Genomic DNA, 17937 nt, shown 5'->3' with positions numbered 1-17937 from the left:
CTCTGAGTGAAGATTTCATATCAATGATAATGATCCTCTAAGAGAGCCAATGTTGATTAATCTCTACAGCTATTCCAATATCGTCTTCGTGTTTCTCCTCTGACTTCCTCCACTTCATAGATATTAATGTCTTCCTATTTGCATGATGTCCATTTGCTCACCCTCAGTCCATCTGCATAATCGGCAGCCAGGCTGTGTGAATATTAGACAGTGAGAAAACAATGTGTCGTGGTGCATATTTAAACATGTCCCCCAGCCTCGTCATGGCCCATAATGAGGGGAAGACATTCTCCCTCATAACTTGGGAAGACGCCTATTCGCGGTGGAGGGATGAGTCACTCTGGAGGCTGTCTGGGCTCTTGACGCAGCCAGTGCGGTGTGCAAACAATGCCACCCGACTCCCATTCAGCGGCACACCGGGGCTGAGAGCTGCCTCAATGTGCTGATTGTCTCCCATATGTTCAGGGGCTCTACACACTAAACCCTGCATCCCATTGTACCGCCACTACAATAACGTGAACCATCCGCACTATATCTGGAATGAATGAGGCGGGCTGCAGCTGGGCTCCCATTGATAACAATGTCAGATGACTAGGCCTGGTGAAGCGGAGGACACAGAGATCACAAGCGCTGATGCCTCACGCCAGAAAACGCACTTTGGTGGGCGCACAGTGTATCTGATCTGGCTAAAAATATCCAGTTTTCTGCGTGGGCATTGAGGAAGAGAAACAACACAAGAAAGACGTTGGGTGTTCTTTTCATTTGTGAAATAGACTCTTTAATGAAAATACATTCTGCTGGCTTCCCTGGGTCTGTTGACATAGAGAGGTAAGCTGTGATTGTTATGAGTTTCTTCCTTACAATCGTTTGAAACTGTGAAATGTGACCTCACGGAAATAATAACCTCCTCAGTTGTACCTAATTCAACATCCATGAGCAGCCGGTTGTTTATGTCTGCCTGTCTGTCTAATAGGGGGTGAAAAGCTGTTTGGGTTGTACAAATCCATGTTGGTTCAATTAACATGGAGCACTGCCTTGTTAGTCTTCACTAACAGCTGTGTGTCTGACGACAGAGCCTACAAGCCTGGCATGCCAGGCTACCAACTTGGTGGTGGCACTGGCGCCTTACCCAAACATGAGCTCTAAAATGATCCACTCTAGTGTCTGCATTACTGTGAGTCAGACACAGGGGGAGCCACAGATCCAGGTTTGAGCGCAGCTCCTTGCTTTAGTTCCTTGGGGTTGGAGGCACAAGGCTTCTTCCACAGGCTCTCTCTCTCCTCTCCTCTCCTCTCCCCACCCCTCCTCTCCTCTTTCTCCTCTCCTCTCCTCTCCTCTCCTCTCCTCTCCTCTCCTCTCCTCTCTCCTCTTTCTAATCCTCTCTTCTCCTCTCCCCCATCAGAATGAAGGCAGAGCTGCTCTCTTATCTGGTCAAACCTGCTGCTGCTGGAGCCAACCTGCAGTGCATTAAACAGCACAGCCCACCACCGCACACACACAGCACCACTGGACAGGACTGGAGAAACCAACAGAATAATGAGAAGGGAAGGAGGGAGAGATTAAAAGAGATACAGAGAGAGGTGGACGTAGAGACAGAGATTGAGGGGAGGGATGCGTGAGCCATGTGGTCATGCTTTGTGTGACATTTGGGAGATTGTGTAGCATTTGTTGTTTAGTTGATTGCAAGGGTATTCTGTAGTTTTACATCTTCATCGTGTTCTGGCTGACGCTTTTGTGTTTTGCGTTGATTGAGACTGAGGAGAAGCTTAGGAATCCAGCTCTGTCTAAACTCGGCAATGATAACTCCATGCAAACTAACTTGTGATCATAAAAAGGAAATAGTTAAGCTATATCAAAACAGTCAATAGGTTTCAGAGAACCTCTGCTCCTAATGCGAGGATGGGCGCTGCCTACATATTAGAGCAAAACTTATGACAAAATAAAAACAATCTCTCTCATCAGGTCAAGACAGGCCACAGCCACTGGGTGGCCGACTCAATAGCTGTATGAAGTTTGAGATTTACAGTGGATTATGTTGTTTCTACTGGTATCCTGTGAAGACAGGCAATGACATCTGGCTAGATTTGATGGCTATAGTTATATTTGAAAGATTCTATTTACTCCTAAATGGTCGTTGGATCTAGAATGTAATTACAATGTAACACAGAAGGCCTGTGTTGAGACTCCACTTCCCTGTGTAGTTAAAGCATTGTGGTCAAGAAAACAACATCACTGGACAGACAACCCGATTCAAAAGTAAACCAAACTGAAATGAATAATACACTTTCATTGTAGGTGTGCTACAGTAAGATATTTAATTGACAAGATATAATGCCAGCAATAGATGATCATAAGTGGTGAATGTATGAGGCATCCAAACACAAAATACAGTCTTGTTTTGGGACTGATGCGACCTCACGGATAATATGGGTAATAATAAGGGGCCAGGAGTGTTTCATGGTCAGTTCACAGGGAAAACTCCTGACCCGAGTAACAGCTCCTGACAGGTCTCTCATGGGTACAATTTAGGGGGATTGCTTTCCATAATTATGTGTGGGCTATAATAAATAGCTGAGTGAGGAACAGTTTTTAATGAGAGTGATACATTGAAATTGCTATGTAACTATTCACATCTATGACTGAATAGTTTGGTGGACACATTCTGTCAGTTCCAATTCAAATAAACTGAGACATTGTATACATTTCAATTGTGGCCATACACAGGTGCAAATCATGCCTGTGAGCTGTAGCCTAATCTGTCAACATAGGCTAAATGGGTATTAGGCTACTATATAATATGTCCTGGTACTGCAAAGATGAGTATTGTCTGACGATAGACTACTCAGTATTTTTACAAAGTTCGTACAAAGTTACATTTACAGGGACACTTCAGAACACATCTATCTCTCGCTCTTTCACACACACACAATCAATAAAGTTACGACAAGATAGTTTGGTAACATCAAATCCAGTTTAATTTGAACCCGTATTTGCGCTCTTCTTTCTACAGCATAGGGTAAACATCTGTTTTAAACAATTACAATTCCTATTAGATTTGAACTCTTACACGCATGTACATACGTATGGATAGACAGACTACATTGTACGGATGCTACTCGGACTATTAAACTCCAAGCTGCCCGACACGCCACTCTCCAAACTCGGCGCACAGGCATGAGTTGACGGTTTCAAGCTACCCTCTCTGTGAATTGATTCTACTATGAGCCTACTCGAATCTGCGCTTTTTTGAGCGGGGTGTGTATTAGTAATCTAAATGTCTATCTCTTCGTTTATGACCAACAAATCATATCGGGATAATAAACTATTTAATAATTATGTTATAAACCTAATTTTGTTTTACTGATGGCCAAAGTAATAATGTTTTAAATGGTTATCTCTCATGTTTCTTATTCCTCATAGCTTCTGTACCCCGCTTCGAAAAATGGAACGTTCCACAATTTATTCCAGGGAAAGACTGACAGTTTTTTGGGTCATGAAGCAGCTGTTCAAGTCAGCGTCCAATCCTCCCTCCGCTGGAATAAGAAATTAGTCAATTTTAAAGTAAATAACTAAAGCCTTTAGCTGATAAGGGGGAATTATAGAATAGTGTGCAGTCTCGATTTTACAGAGAGAAAATGGTCCAAACATTAAAGCCCATAAGTATGATTTTGTTCCTATATAGCTTACCATCAAATTATTGAACACATTGTGAGAGTTTATAATCAGCATAAGAAAAGAGCTGCCATCCTGTAATCATAAGAATAACCTATTGAACATAATAACCTATGCCCTCTGTGTTTATACACTGATAGTATCATTGTTAATACACTGATAGTATCAATTCAACGGCTCAAACACAAGACGTATGTGGCAGGGTCTACAGCCAATCACAGATTACAAAAAGAACACCAGCTCCGTCACAGACATCGACGTCTTGCTCCCAGACAAATTAAACAACTTCTTTGCGAGCTTTTGTGGGCTCTCCTTCTCAGTGGCCGACATGAGAAAAACATTTAAACATGTTAACCCTCGCAAGGCTACTGGCCCAGACGGCATTCCCTAGCCACATCCTCAGAGCATGCGCAGACCAGCTGGCTGGTGTGTTTACGGACATATTCAATCAATCCCTATCCCAGTCTGCTGTCCCCACATGCTTCAAGATGGCCACCACTGTTCCTGTTCCCAAGAAAGCTAAGGTAACTGAACTAAATGACTATTGCCCCATAGCACTCACTTCTGTCATCATGAAGTGCTTTGAGAGACTAGTCAAGGATCATATAACCTCCACCCTACCTGTTACCCTAGACCCACTCCAAATTGCTTACCACCCCAAAAGGTCCACTGACGATGCAATCGCCATCACCCTGCACACTGTCCTATCCCATCTGGACTAAAGGAATACCCATGTAAGAAGGCTGTTCATTGACTACAGCTCAGCATTCAACACCATAGTACCCTCCAAACTCATCATTAAGCTTGAGACCCTGGGTCTCGACCCCGCCCTGTGCAGCTGGGGCCTGGACTTCCGCCCCAAGTGGTGAAGGTGGAAAACAACATCTCCACTCAACACTGGAGCCCCACAAGGGTGCATTCTCAGCCCTCTCCTGTACTCCCTGTTCACCCACGACTGCATGGCCATGCACGCCTCCAACTCAATCATCAAGTTTGCAGACGACACAATAGTGGTAGGCTTGATTAGCAACAATGACGAGACAGCCTATGTAACCGGTGTGAAATGGCTAGCTAGTTAGCGGGGTGCGCGCTAATAGCGTTTCAATCGGTGACGTCACTCGCTCTGAGACCTTGAAGTAGTTGTTTCCCTTGCTCTGCAAGGGCCGCGGCTTTTGTGGAGCGATGGGTAACGATGCTTCGAGGGTGGCTGTTTTCAATGTGTGCAAAGGGTCCCTGGTTCGAGCCCAGGTAGGGGCGAGGAGAGGGACGGAAGCTAAACTTACATTGATGCTGTTGACCCGGATCACTGGTTGCTGCGGAAAAGGAGGAGGTCAAAAGGGGGGTGAGTGTAACCGGTGTGAAATGGCTAGCTAGTTAGGACTTCAGGAAACAGTAAAGGGAGCACTCCCCCATCGACAGGACAGCAGTGGAGAAGGTGGAAAGTTTTAAGTTCCTCGGTGTACATATCACCGACAAACTGAAATTGTCCACCCACACAGACTGCGTGGTGAAGAAGGCGCACCAGCACCTCTTCAACCTCAGGAGGCTGTAAAATGCATCCTGTCGGGCTGTATCACCGCCTGGTAAGGCAACTGCACCGCCCACAACCGCAGGGCTCTCCAGAGTGTTGTGCGGCCTGTACAACGCATCACCAGGGGCAAACTACCTGCCCTCCAGGTCACCTACAACAATGTCACAGGAAGGCTAAAAAGATAATCAAGGACGATAACCAGCCGAGCCATTACCTGTTCACCCCGCTTCCATCCAGAATGCGAGGTCAGTACAGGTGCATCAAAGCTGGGACAGAGAGATTGAAAAACAGCTTATATCTCAAGGCCATCAGATTTTTAAACAGCCACCACTATCACAGAGAGGTGGCTGCCTACCTACAGACTTGATATCATTGGCCACTTTAATAAATGGAACACTAGTCACTTTAATAATGCCACTTTAAGAATGTTTACATATCTTGCATTGTATTTAGTCAGCCACCAATTGTGCAAGTTCTCCCACTTAAAAAGATGAGAGAGGCCTGTAATTTTCATCATAGGTACACTTCAACTATGACAGACAAAATGAGAAAAAAAATCGAGAAAATCACATTGTAGGATTTTTAATGAATTTATTTGCAAATTATGGTGGAAAATAAGTATTTGGTAAATAACAAAAGTTTATCTCAATACTTTGTTATATACCCTTTGTTGGCAATGACAGAGGTCAAACGTTTTCTGTAAGTCTTCACAAGGTTTTCACACACTGTTGCTGGTATTTTGGCCCATTCCTACATGCAGATCTCCTCTAGAGCAGTGATGTTTTGGGGCTGTTGCTGGGCAGCACGGACTTTCAACTCCCTCCAAAGATCTTCTATGGGGTTGAGATCTGGAGACTGGCTAGGCCACTCCAGGACCTTGAAATGCTTCTTACGAAGCCACTCTTTCATTGCCTGGGCGGTGTGTTTGGGATCATTGTCATGCTGAAAGACCCAGCCACGTTTCATCTTCAATGCCCTTGCTGATGGAAGGAGGTTTTCACTCAAAATCTCACGATACATGGCCCCATTCATTCTTTCCTTTACACAGATCAGTCGCCCTGGTCCCTTTGCAGAAAAACAGCCCCAAAGCATGATGTTTCCACCCCCATACTTCACAGTAGGTATGGTGTTCTTTGTCCTCCAAACACGACGAGTTGAGTTTTTACCAAAAAGTTATATTTTGGTTTCATCTGACCATATGACATTCTCCCAATCTTCTTCTGGATCATCCAAATGCTCTCTAGCAAACTTCAGACGGGTCTGGACATGTACTGGCTTAAGCAGGGGGACACGTCTGGCACTGCAGGATTTGAGTCCCTGGCGGCGTAGTGTGTTACTGATGGTAGGCTTTGTTACTTTGATCCCAGCTCTCTGCAGGTCATTCACTAGGTCCCCCAGTGTGGTTCTGGGATTTTTGCTCACCGTTCTTGTGATCATTTTGACCCCATGGGGTGAGATCTTGCGTGGAGCCCCAGATCGAGGGAGTGGTCTTGTATGTCTTTCATTTCCTAATAATTGCTCCCACAGTTGATTTCTTCAAACCAAGCTGCTTACCTATTGCAGATTCAGTCTTCCCAGCCTGGTGCAGGTCTACAATTTTGTTTCTGGTGTCCTTTGACAGCTCTTTGGTCTTGGCCATAGTGGAGTTTGGAGTGTGACTGTTTGAGGTTGTGGACAGGTGTCTTTTATACTGATAACAAGTTCAAACAGGTGCCATTAATACAGGTAACGAGTGGAGGACAGAGGAGCCTCTTAAAGAAGAAGTTACAGGTCTGTGAGAGCCAGAAATCTTGCTTGTTTGTAGGTGACCAAATACTTATTTTCCACCATAATTTGCAAATAAATTCATAGATTTAGATTTTTTTTCTCATTTTTTCTGTCATAGTTGAAGTGTACCTATGATGAAAATTACAGGCCTCTCTCATCTTTTTAAGTGGGAGAACTTGCACAATTGGTGGCTGACTAAATACGTTTTTGCCCCACTGTATATAATGTATACTATATCCTTCACTATCTATTCTTTACTATCTATTGCATCTTAGCCGCTCTGTCACTGCACATCCATATATTTTATACTTCTATATTCTCACCACATTCCTTTACTAGATTGTGTGTATTAGGTTTTGTTGTGGAATTTGTTAGATATTAGGTTTAGTTGTGGAATTGTTAGATATTACCTGTTAGATAATGTTGCACTGTCGGATCTAGAAGCATAAGCATTTCGCTACACTCACAATAACATCTGTTAACCATGTGTATCTGACCAATAAAATGTGATTAGATTTTGATTTGATTTGTTGTACCAATATCATATCATACAATAATGCTTTGAAGAATTAAGTAAATATGATATTGAAGGTCACATATTCTGGACCAATAATTAATGGAGTAGTGATTGTTGGAATTATTGGGAACCATTAATAATATGAATTTGTTAATTTCCCTAATTCCTGGTGCTTCCTGCAATAGTCACAGCCCTTAGCTGCAAGTGTGACAAACATTTGATTGATGAGGGCAATATATTACAAAAGAGGTGGTCTTTGTGTAATGTCACTAACGCATATTTCTTTAAGTCATTTATTGGTCTTTATTGCTTTATACAATCATATTACAGAGAATGAATAAATTGGCCTAATCATATACTGTACACTGAAATCCAGTCACTAATCGTTTTGACCTTACATAGCGGGTGCTATGTAAACGGCCATGTCTTCCCCATAACACTCAGATATGTCTGGTGTCTCAACATGTGCTTGGTCTTTCAATGGACTGTTATAATAAAGTCACTGGCAAGTCTCAGATCATTTTCATGATGGAGAAGTAACTATTACTAAGAAATGGATTCGAGCTCATGATCATGGCAATGGAATTGATCAATGTCTTGTTATGAACCACTTTCACTTCTGGAGTTAAAGTTGAACATTTCCTATCTTAATGTCTCTGTTTAAGAATCAATAGTAAGCTGGGATGAACAGCAATATACCTGAAACCATCGACCTCTTTACACAACATCACCAGTGGAACATAGCTCACCATCAGAGAGACAAAGTGTTTTCATCAAAGTTCAGCCTCTTTGGTTGTGGAAGTAATTCAACAGTACCCATTCATTTTATGCATAGAGGTTTACAGGGAAAGCAGTTTCTTGCATTTGAGAAAGATTGAGACAGTTTGATCATTTTCCAGATTAGGCTATCTATTAGATAGAGTCCAAGCTATCAAATAACAGAAGAAACACATTGATTCTCTAACTCTCATTATCTTCTCAACACAACTCTAGTTTACACCAGCGACTTGAAATGTTGAATGAAATGAATTCCTTGGAAATAAAACAATTAGGCAGTTGTTCATATTTCAACAGTTTTCCTTTTCTTTTTTAAAATCCATCGGATCTGTTGGCAGTCTAGATAGACACAGAGTAGTGTCACCTTTTGGACACAGTGGGGCATGTTGCGTACGTGCCCACAGTCCGCCAGAGAAAAAGAGGACCTCAGCGTTGATCCCAACTCGTCTTTATTAACACTTACATCAACTCTGTCCCTCTGCCCAACGCCACAAGTCAGCAACCAGCGTGAGCTCATGCTATGGCCATAATGGAGATCATATGTAGAGGCTGCGCTGAAACCGAATACAGGACGTTCACATCCAATAAAACCTGCTGTCAGCGAAGGGGCCAGTGTCTGGCTGTAGCTACTCTGCTCTGATCTGGGGGAATGAAACCATATCTTTTGCAGGACTGGGGAACAGTCCATAAAATGGAAGTCCAAGACTCTTTCTCTTGGCTGGGAGAGATTCCAAACCCCATCTAAAAATGTTGTCAAACCTCAGTGGCCCTGGTGTGTTTTTTCTCCTGTGGTATTGTAGGTGTCAATCATTTGGGACAGACTGTCAAACAGTAGCGTTATGCGAAGATAGAATAAATGATCTTATGAATGTAAACGTATTAATTCCATCACCATTCCTGTCCATCATGGGATGACTTGTTGTTAAACAAATTGATGTCAATTGTAATGCTGCTGTCTTTATAATCCTGAGGGCATCACAGTGCACACAGAGGAATTCCTTGTTTTTCCTAATCCTGAAACACTTCTTTAGCTTGTTCAGCATTGCTTGTTTGACTTGACACTGGACAAAGCTTTCTTCATTAACTCCTTGCCAGCACCAGCGAGTTGACTGAACTCCAGAGCTTGGCTGTAGTGTTATGTTACCTCAATCTGTGTTATAGGCGACTACAGAGAACCACACTATACCAATCAATGAGCTAACAGTTATGAAACTGACCTTGAGTCTGAACTGTACATTAGACTGAGACAGTCTTAATGTGTTGTGGAGTTTGGTGCAGTGGAAGAAGCCAGGCTGTGCCCTGTTGTTCATCAAGCGGCTGGGATCAGATCCTATCTGGCAAGGAGGTGTCTGCTCCGGAGCGGCTAGTTTACGTAAACGATAAACAGGGGCCAGGGGTGTAATCCACTATGCGGAGAGCAGGAGGTGTGTGGATTACTGCTGGTTACTCTAGCCTCTCCACTTGTTTTACACCTCAAGAGGATTCTAATTGAGCTAAATCTCATTATTTATGGCCGGATTCAGAGACGATAATAAGGCAGCCCGTGTGTCTTTAAACAGATCAGTTAAACCTGCCTGTGCTGTTCACAGGGTCACTGATTAGATGAAATGGCAACGGGAGAGAGGAGAGGATAGGAGGAGAGATGCTCTGTCTATTGGTTCATTCCGAGGCTCCAGTATTGTTCCCATCCAATTGATGTATTACTTATTTACAGTTTAAGTCGGAAGTGTACATACACTTAGGTTGGAGTCATTAAAACTCATTTTTCAACCACTCCACAAATTTCTTGTTAACAAACTAGAGTTTTGGCAAGTCGGTTAGAACATCTACTTTGTGCATGACACAAGTAACTTTTCCAACAATTGTTTATGGACAGATTATTTCACTTATAATTCACTGTATCACAATTCCAGTGGGTCAGAAGTTTACATACATTAAGTTGACTGTGTCTTTAAAGAGCTTGGAAAATTCCAGAAAATTATGTCATGGCTTTAGAAGCTTCTGATAGGCTAATTGACATAATTTGAGTCAATAGCAGATGTACCTGTGGATGTAAATTCACCCTACTTATTGTGGGGAAGCTTGTGGTAGGCTACCCGAAACGTTTGACCCAAGTTAAACAATTTAAAGGCAATGCTACCAAATACTAATTGAGTATATGTAAACTTCTGACCCACTGGGAATGTGATGAAATAAATTAAAGGTGAACTAAATCATTCTCTCTACTATTATTCTGACATTTCACATTCTTAAAATAAAGTGGTGATCCTAACTGACCTAAGACTGAGATTTTTTACTAGAATTAAATGTCAGGAATTGTGAAAAACTGTGTTTAAATATATTTGGCTAAGGTGTATGTAAACTTCCGACTTCAACTGTATTTATCTGCTCTGGCAGGGATGCACGTCTTTCAATAAAAATTGTTTTCATGTGTGAAAATAGTGTCAATAAGTTTGAATTGTAATAAGGAACACACCATTAGCTATACTTTTCTATTGCACTGTAGATGTCTTTTTTTCTGGATAAATTGAACCAGGAGTCTCTATTTGCTGGAACCATAAAGTTTATCTTCCCTTTTATAAATACAGAGATCATAGTACGATATGAAGTTTCATATGTAGTTCATATGAAAATTATGAATGGTGACAGAAAGCTCTGAATGACTCTGTGGGGAGTGCTGGCGTGAGGACAGGAAGCTCGCATTGATAGAGAATGGGAAGTGGAATCAAAAAGCAGTTCACATTAATGTCACAATCTCAGAGCTGCTAAAATAAGAACTCAACACCCATACAAAATGCATTAGAGAGAATTGAAAGCTGAAATATATTACACATAAAACTTATTACACATAAAACTTTTTTTTCAAGAAACATAAAGATTTTAGATTTTGAGGTATTTGAATGAGAGAGATAGGGGTTCCACAGAGGAGACCTGCAGCTATATATACAGGGCATTCAGAAAGTATTCAGACCCCTCTTTCCATATTTTGTTAAGTTACAGCCTTATTCTAAAATGTATTAAATCGTTTTTTCCCCTCATCAATCCACACACAATACCCCATAATGACAAAGCGAAAAAAGGTTTTTCGAAATTTCCTCAAATGTATATATATATTTTTTTTAAGAAATACCTTATTTATATAAGTATTCAGACCCTTTGCTATGAGATTCGAAATTTAGCTCAAGTGCATCCTGTTTCCATTGATCATCCTTCAGATGTTTCTACAACTTGATTGGACTCCACCTGGGGTAATTGAATTGATTGGACATGATTTGGAAAGGCACACACCTGTCTATATCAGGTTTCACAGTTGACAGTGCATGTCAGAGCAAAAACCAAGCAATGAGGTCGAAGGAATTGTCTGTAGAGCTCCGAGACAGGATTGTGTCGAGGCACAGATCTGGGGAAGGGTATCAAAAACATTCTGCAGCATTGAAGGTCCCCAAGAACACAGTGGCTTCCATCATTCTTAAATGGAAGAAGTTTGGAACCACCAAGATTCTTCCTAGAGTCCTAAAGGAATTTCAGGCCACGATAAACAAGATTCTCTGATCTGGTGAAACCACAATTGAACTCTTTGGCCTGAATGCCAAGAGTCACGTCTGGAGGAAACCTGGGACCATCCCTATGGTGAAGCATGGTGGTGGCAGCATCATGCTGTGGGGATGTTTTTTCAGCGGTGACTGGGAGTCTAGTCAGGGTTGAGGGAAAGATAAACTGAGCAACGTACAGAGAGATCCTTGATGAAAACAAGTCTCTGAATGTCCTTGAGTGGCCCAGCCAGAGCCCAGACTTGAACCCGACAGACACAACATCTCTGGAGAGACCTGAAAATTGCTGTGCAGCGACGCTCCCCATCCAACCTGACAGGGTTTGAGAGGAACTGCAGAGAAGAATGGGAGAAACTCCCCAAATACAAGTGTGCCAAGCTTGTAGCGTCATATCCAAGAAGACTCAAGGCTGTAATCGCTATCGATGTTGCTTCAACAAAGTACTGGGTAAAGGGTCTGGGTTATTGTGTGTAGATGGATGAGGAAAAAACAATTTAATACATTTTAGAATAAGGCTGTAACGTAACAAAATCTGGAAATGTCAAAGGGTCTGAATACTTTCCGAATGCACTGTATGTGTATATTTGGAATATACAGATATACACTGTAGGATCTTAATTCAAACCAGTTTGCTACAGCAGGAAAATAATCCGGCATCAACTGGAAATATGAATTATTCGGTGGATTATAATCAATAGAGGTTGATACATTTTTAATTAGGGCAAATAGTTTTACATATTTCAGTTCAAATTACAGACTTTTTTTTGCATTTCCTGCTAGGCGGGAAAATCTTTGCAGCAACAGGATGATCAAATTAAGATATGGCATCTGTACATGCAAATAGATGCATGCATGAGTGATGTGGGGAGCTGCAAAAGGAGAGATATTGTATGGAGGCTCATTACTGTACCCTGCACAACGTCAAGCTCCAGCTCACACCACCGGGCAGCATCGAGTGCTGGGGTGGCAACAATGACAGAATTACAGAATAATATGTGGAGAGAACAGGGACATGGAGAGAGAGAGAGAGAAAGACAGAGAGAAAGAGAGAGAGAGAAAGAAAGAAAGAAAGAGAGAGAGAGAGTGCAATGGAACCGACCAATGTAATATGTGGTAACAAGCGGAAGAGGCAAGCTAGCTGTGGTTTTGCAGAGAGCAGGCGCCCAGACCCAGAGCAGCTCCACAGAGCCAGGCAGAAGGGAGACATGGGGCCCAGGAGAGAGGGGCCTTTCTGGGTTGATCCACCAGACTAAACCCTGGGTAGTGTTCCGAGTGGAACAGATGTTTTATTGGGAGACATGAACGCTTGAGAGGACATTTTACTGTCCATTTAACATCTGTGAGCACAGCTTTGAGAGAACTGCTTCCCTCGTCACTGGCACCAGTCCCCCAGCCCACAGCCAACACAACTGTCCATATAACAAACCACTCCTTTGATATGGCCTTTTAGGAGATGCATGTGCAAGTGAATGTTCATGCTCATGAGTGTACATTGGTATCCGTTGAAGTATGAGAGCAATGGATCAGTGGTTGTGTGTGTTACAGTAATGTGTATGTTTTACAAGTGCAGTCCACTGAGTCGGCTAGATATCCACCAGTGTGAATGTGTGGGAATGTGTCTCCATAAACTTGTGAGTGTTAGAATGAGTGTTTAAGAGTTTGAGGAAGTGCGTAGGTAGGGGAGCCGGTGCAAATGTTTGTGGAAGGGTGATGCATGAAAGCATATGGCAGTGTCTAAACATGTGACACGTGTGGGGTTTTGTATTAACGTGAAGACTTGCATACTGTGCATGTCGTGTATGTGTGGGCAGTGTATGATTGTGTGTGTGGTCTGGTCAGTGTATCTTCCTCAGTGTGTTTGTTTAGTGTGTTAGATCATTGTATTTCTATGATTGTGTTAGGGCAAAATATCTTTCTGCGTTTGTGTAGTATACGTGGTATGTGTATCTGACAGAGTCTGAGCGTGTGTTTGTTCTCAAGCGCATGCATGTGTGTGTGCATTAAGGCGTAGCGGCAGTGCAGAGGCGCTTCTCTCTCTTGTGAGAGGAGTTGGCATCAGCGTCTCTCCTCTTCTGCAGTAATCAGTGAGAGTGGAGGCCTGGCCCTCTGTCCTCTCTACCTCTCCCTGCCTGTGGTTTAGCCACATGCCGCCTCGGCCGAGGGGGAGGAATGTGTGTGTGTACGGGAAGGGGGTCGAGAGGTTTAGAGGCCCTGAAAGGGAGAAGACAGATCATGAAAACAACTATTTGGCCTCTTTCTGGAAGGACAATAAACAATGCATGATACTACTAATACTAACAACTGGGACATTTTACATGTTTATAGACACGTGTAAGGACTGTGTTAACATGTTTAAGATTACAGTATGTTGTTGCTAAGAAGTTACGCAACGTTGACAGGAAAAACTCACAATTGACTGTTTTACCAGCATGCCGTTGTCATTAGCAGTATGCTGAGTTGACACATCAACAGACATACTCAAACAAAAAGTCTTACATGGGCACTTTGTTCACCTGTAAATGAAATACACATAATTCTGGGAATAATGATGTACGTTGAGAACTCAGATACATTGGCAGGAGACTGAAGGAGAGTTAACATCAAATCAAAATCAAGTCAAAGTCTTTTTGGTCACATACACAGATTTGCAAATGTTACCGCAGGTGCAGCGAAATTCGTGTGTTTCTAGCTCCAACAGTGTAGTAATAATACCTAGCAATACAAAACAATACGCAGATCATCCAAAAATGTCAACGTAATATCAGAAATATCAGAATGTCAGAGTTCGGAATATAAATACACAGTGCCTTCAAAAAGTATTCATACCCCTTTACTTATTACACATTTTGTTGTGTTACAGCCTGAATTCAAAATTGATTAAATCTATTTTTTTCTCGCCCATCTACACACAGTACCCCATAATTGTGTTGGATTTGCTCCAAACATACTGTAACACTTTGTACTCAGGACATAAAGTTCATTTCTTTGCCACATTTTTTGCAGTTTTACTTTAGTGCCTGGTTGCAAACAGGATGCACGTTTTGGAATATTTGTATTCTGTACAGGCTTCCTTCTTTTAGGTTCGTATTGTGGAGTAACTGCAATGTTGTTGATCCATCCTCAGTTTTCTCCTATCACAGCCATAAAAATATGTAACTTTTTTAAAGTCATCATTGGCCTCCTGGTGAAATCCCTGATCGGTTTCCTTAATCTCCAGCAACTGAGTTAGGAAGGACACCTGTATTTTTGTAGTGACTAGGTTTATTGATACACCATCCAACGTGTAATTAAGAGTTTCACCATGCTCAAAGGGATATTCAATGTCTGCTTTTTTATTTTTACCCATCTACCAATACGTGCCCTTCTTTGCAAGGCGTCTGGGCTCTGGCTGGGCCACTCAAGGACATTCAGAAAGTTGTCCCGAAGCTGGGCCACTCCTGCGTTGTCTTGGCTGTGTGCTTAGGGTTGTTGTCCTGTTGGAAGGTGAACCTTTGCCACCCAGTCTGAGGTCCTGAGCGCTCTGGAGCAGGTTTCATCAAGGATCTTTCAAATCTGATCAAATCCAATCAAATGTTATAAGTCACATGCACCGAATACAACAGGTGTAACGATCCTCTTCCTGTGAATGACTGGACCAAGGCGCAGCGTGAGACGTGTTCATGATATTTTATTAAAATCAGAACACTAGAACAAAAAATAACAAAAAGGAAAATGAACAGTTCTGTAAGGAAACTAACAATACAGAAAACAACTACCCACAAAACCCATGTGGGCAAGAGCTACCTAAGTATGGTTCCCAATCAGAGACAACGATAGACAGCTGTCCTGGATTGAGAACCATACCAAGCCAAAAACAAAGAAATACAAAAACATTGAAAATAGAACATAGAATGCACACCCTAGTCACACCCTGGCCTAACCAAAATAAAGACACCCTGGCCTAGCCAAAATAAAGAATAAAAGCCTCTCTATGGCCAGGGCGTGACAGTACCCCCCCCCCCCCCCCCCCCCCCAAAGGTGCGGACTCCGGCCGCAAAACCTGACGGGATGGAGATCCCACACTGGGAGATCCCGCACTGGGATCTCCTGGTGAACTGGGGAAACCGTGCCTAGAGCCAGCACGGGATATCCTGGCACGAGGAGACGCACTGGAGGTCTGGAGAGCAGGGCTGGCACCATCCATCCTGGCTGGATCCTCACCCTAGCCCGGCAGATGCGGGGAGCTGGAATGTAGCGCAACGGGCTAAGAACGCGTACTGGAGGTCTGTAGCGCCAAGCTGGCACAAGACGTGCAGGGCTGGGGAGGCGCACAGGAGGCCTGGCGCGTGGGGCTGGCACAGCCTTCACCAGACGGCTAGCACGCACCTCAGGACGAGTAGGGAGAGCTGACTCAGGTGACATGAAATCGAAGACAAGCTCCGTCGGACGGATGTCGTGCCTCATGCACTAACCTCTGCAGTGCCTTGCAGTTGGAGGCCGAGCAGTTGCCATACCCGCCAGTGATGCAACCAGTTAAGATGCTCTCGATGGTACAGCTGTAGAACCTTTTGAGGATCTGAGGACCCATGCCAAATCTTTTCAGTCTCCTGAGGGGGTATAGGTTTTGTCGTGCCCTCTTCACGACTGTCTTGGTATGCTTGGACTATGTTAGTTTGTTGGTGATGTGGACACTAAGGAACTTGAAGCTCTCAACCTGCTCCACCGCAGCGCCATCGATGAGAATGGGGGCGCTCATGGTCCTCTTTTTCCTTTGGTCCACAATCATCGCCTTTGTCTTGATCACGTTGAAGGAGAGGTTGTTCTCCTGGCACCACAGGTCTCTGACCTCCTCCCTATAGGCTATCTCATCGTTGTCGTTGATCAGGCACTGTTGTGTCATCGGCAAACTTAATGATGGTTTTAGAGTCGTGCCTGGCCACGCAGTCATGAGTGAACAGGGAGTACAGGAGGGGACTGAGCACGCACCCCTGAGGGGCCCCTGTGTTGAGGGTCAGTGTGGCGGATGTGTTGTTACCTATCCTTACCACCTGGGGACGGCCTGTCAGGAAGTCCAGCATCCAGTTGCAGAGGGAGGTGTTTTGTCCCAGGATCCTTAGCTTATTGATGAGCTTTGAGGGCACGATGGTGTTGAATGCTGAGCTGTAGTCAATGAATAGCATTCTCACATAGGTGTTCCTTTTGTCCAGGTGGGAAAGGGCCGTGTGGAGTGCAATAGAGATTGCGTCATCTCTGGATCTGTTGGGGCGGTATGCAAATTGGAGTGGGTCTAGGGTTTCTGGGATAATGGTGTTGATGTGAGCCATAACCAGCCTTTTGAAGCACTTCATGTCATTTAGGTAGGTTACCTTAGGTTTCTTGGGCACAGGCACTAAGGGGGTCTGCTTAAAACATGTTGGTATTACAGACAGGGAGAGGTTGAAAATGTCAATGAAGACACTTGCCAGTTGGTCAGCGCATGCTCGCAGTACACGTCCTGGTAATCCGTCTGGCCCTGTGGCCTTGTGAATGTTGACCTGTTTAACTTTTTGGTGACAGGGGGCAGTATTTTCTGTTACAGTGCCTTGCGAAAGTATTCGGCCCCCTTGAACTTTGCGACCTTTTGCCACATTTCAGGCTTCAAACATAAAGATATAAAACTGTATTTTTTTGTGAAGAATCAACAACAAGTGGGACACAATCATGAAGTGGAACGACATTTATTGGATATTTCAAACTTTTTTAACAAATCAAAAACTGAAAAATTGGGCGTGCAAAATTATTCAGCACCCTTAAGTTAATACTTTGTAGCGCCACCTTTTGCTGCGATTACAGCTGTAAGTCGCTTGGGGTATGTCTCTATCAGTTTTGCACATCGAGAGACTGACATTTTTCCCATTCCTCCTTGCAAAACAGCTCGAGCTCAGTGAGGTTGGATGGAGAGCATTTGTGAACAGCAGTTTTCAGTTCTTTCCACAGATTCTCGATTGGATTCAGGTCTGGACTTTGACTTGTCCATTCTAACACCTGGATATGTTTATTTTTGAACCATTCCATTGTAGATTTTGCTTTATGTTTTGGATCATTGTCTTGTTGGAAGACAAATCTCCGTCCCAGTCTCAGGTCTTTTGCAGACTCCATCAGGT

Source organism: Oncorhynchus clarkii, chromosome 5 (genome assembly GCF_045791955.1).
Source record: "Oncorhynchus clarkii lewisi isolate Uvic-CL-2024 chromosome 5, UVic_Ocla_1.0, whole genome shotgun sequence".
Classification (NCBI taxonomy): domain Eukaryota; kingdom Metazoa; phylum Chordata; class Actinopteri; order Salmoniformes; family Salmonidae; genus Oncorhynchus; species Oncorhynchus clarkii.
This window is presented reverse-complemented; position numbering follows the sequence as displayed.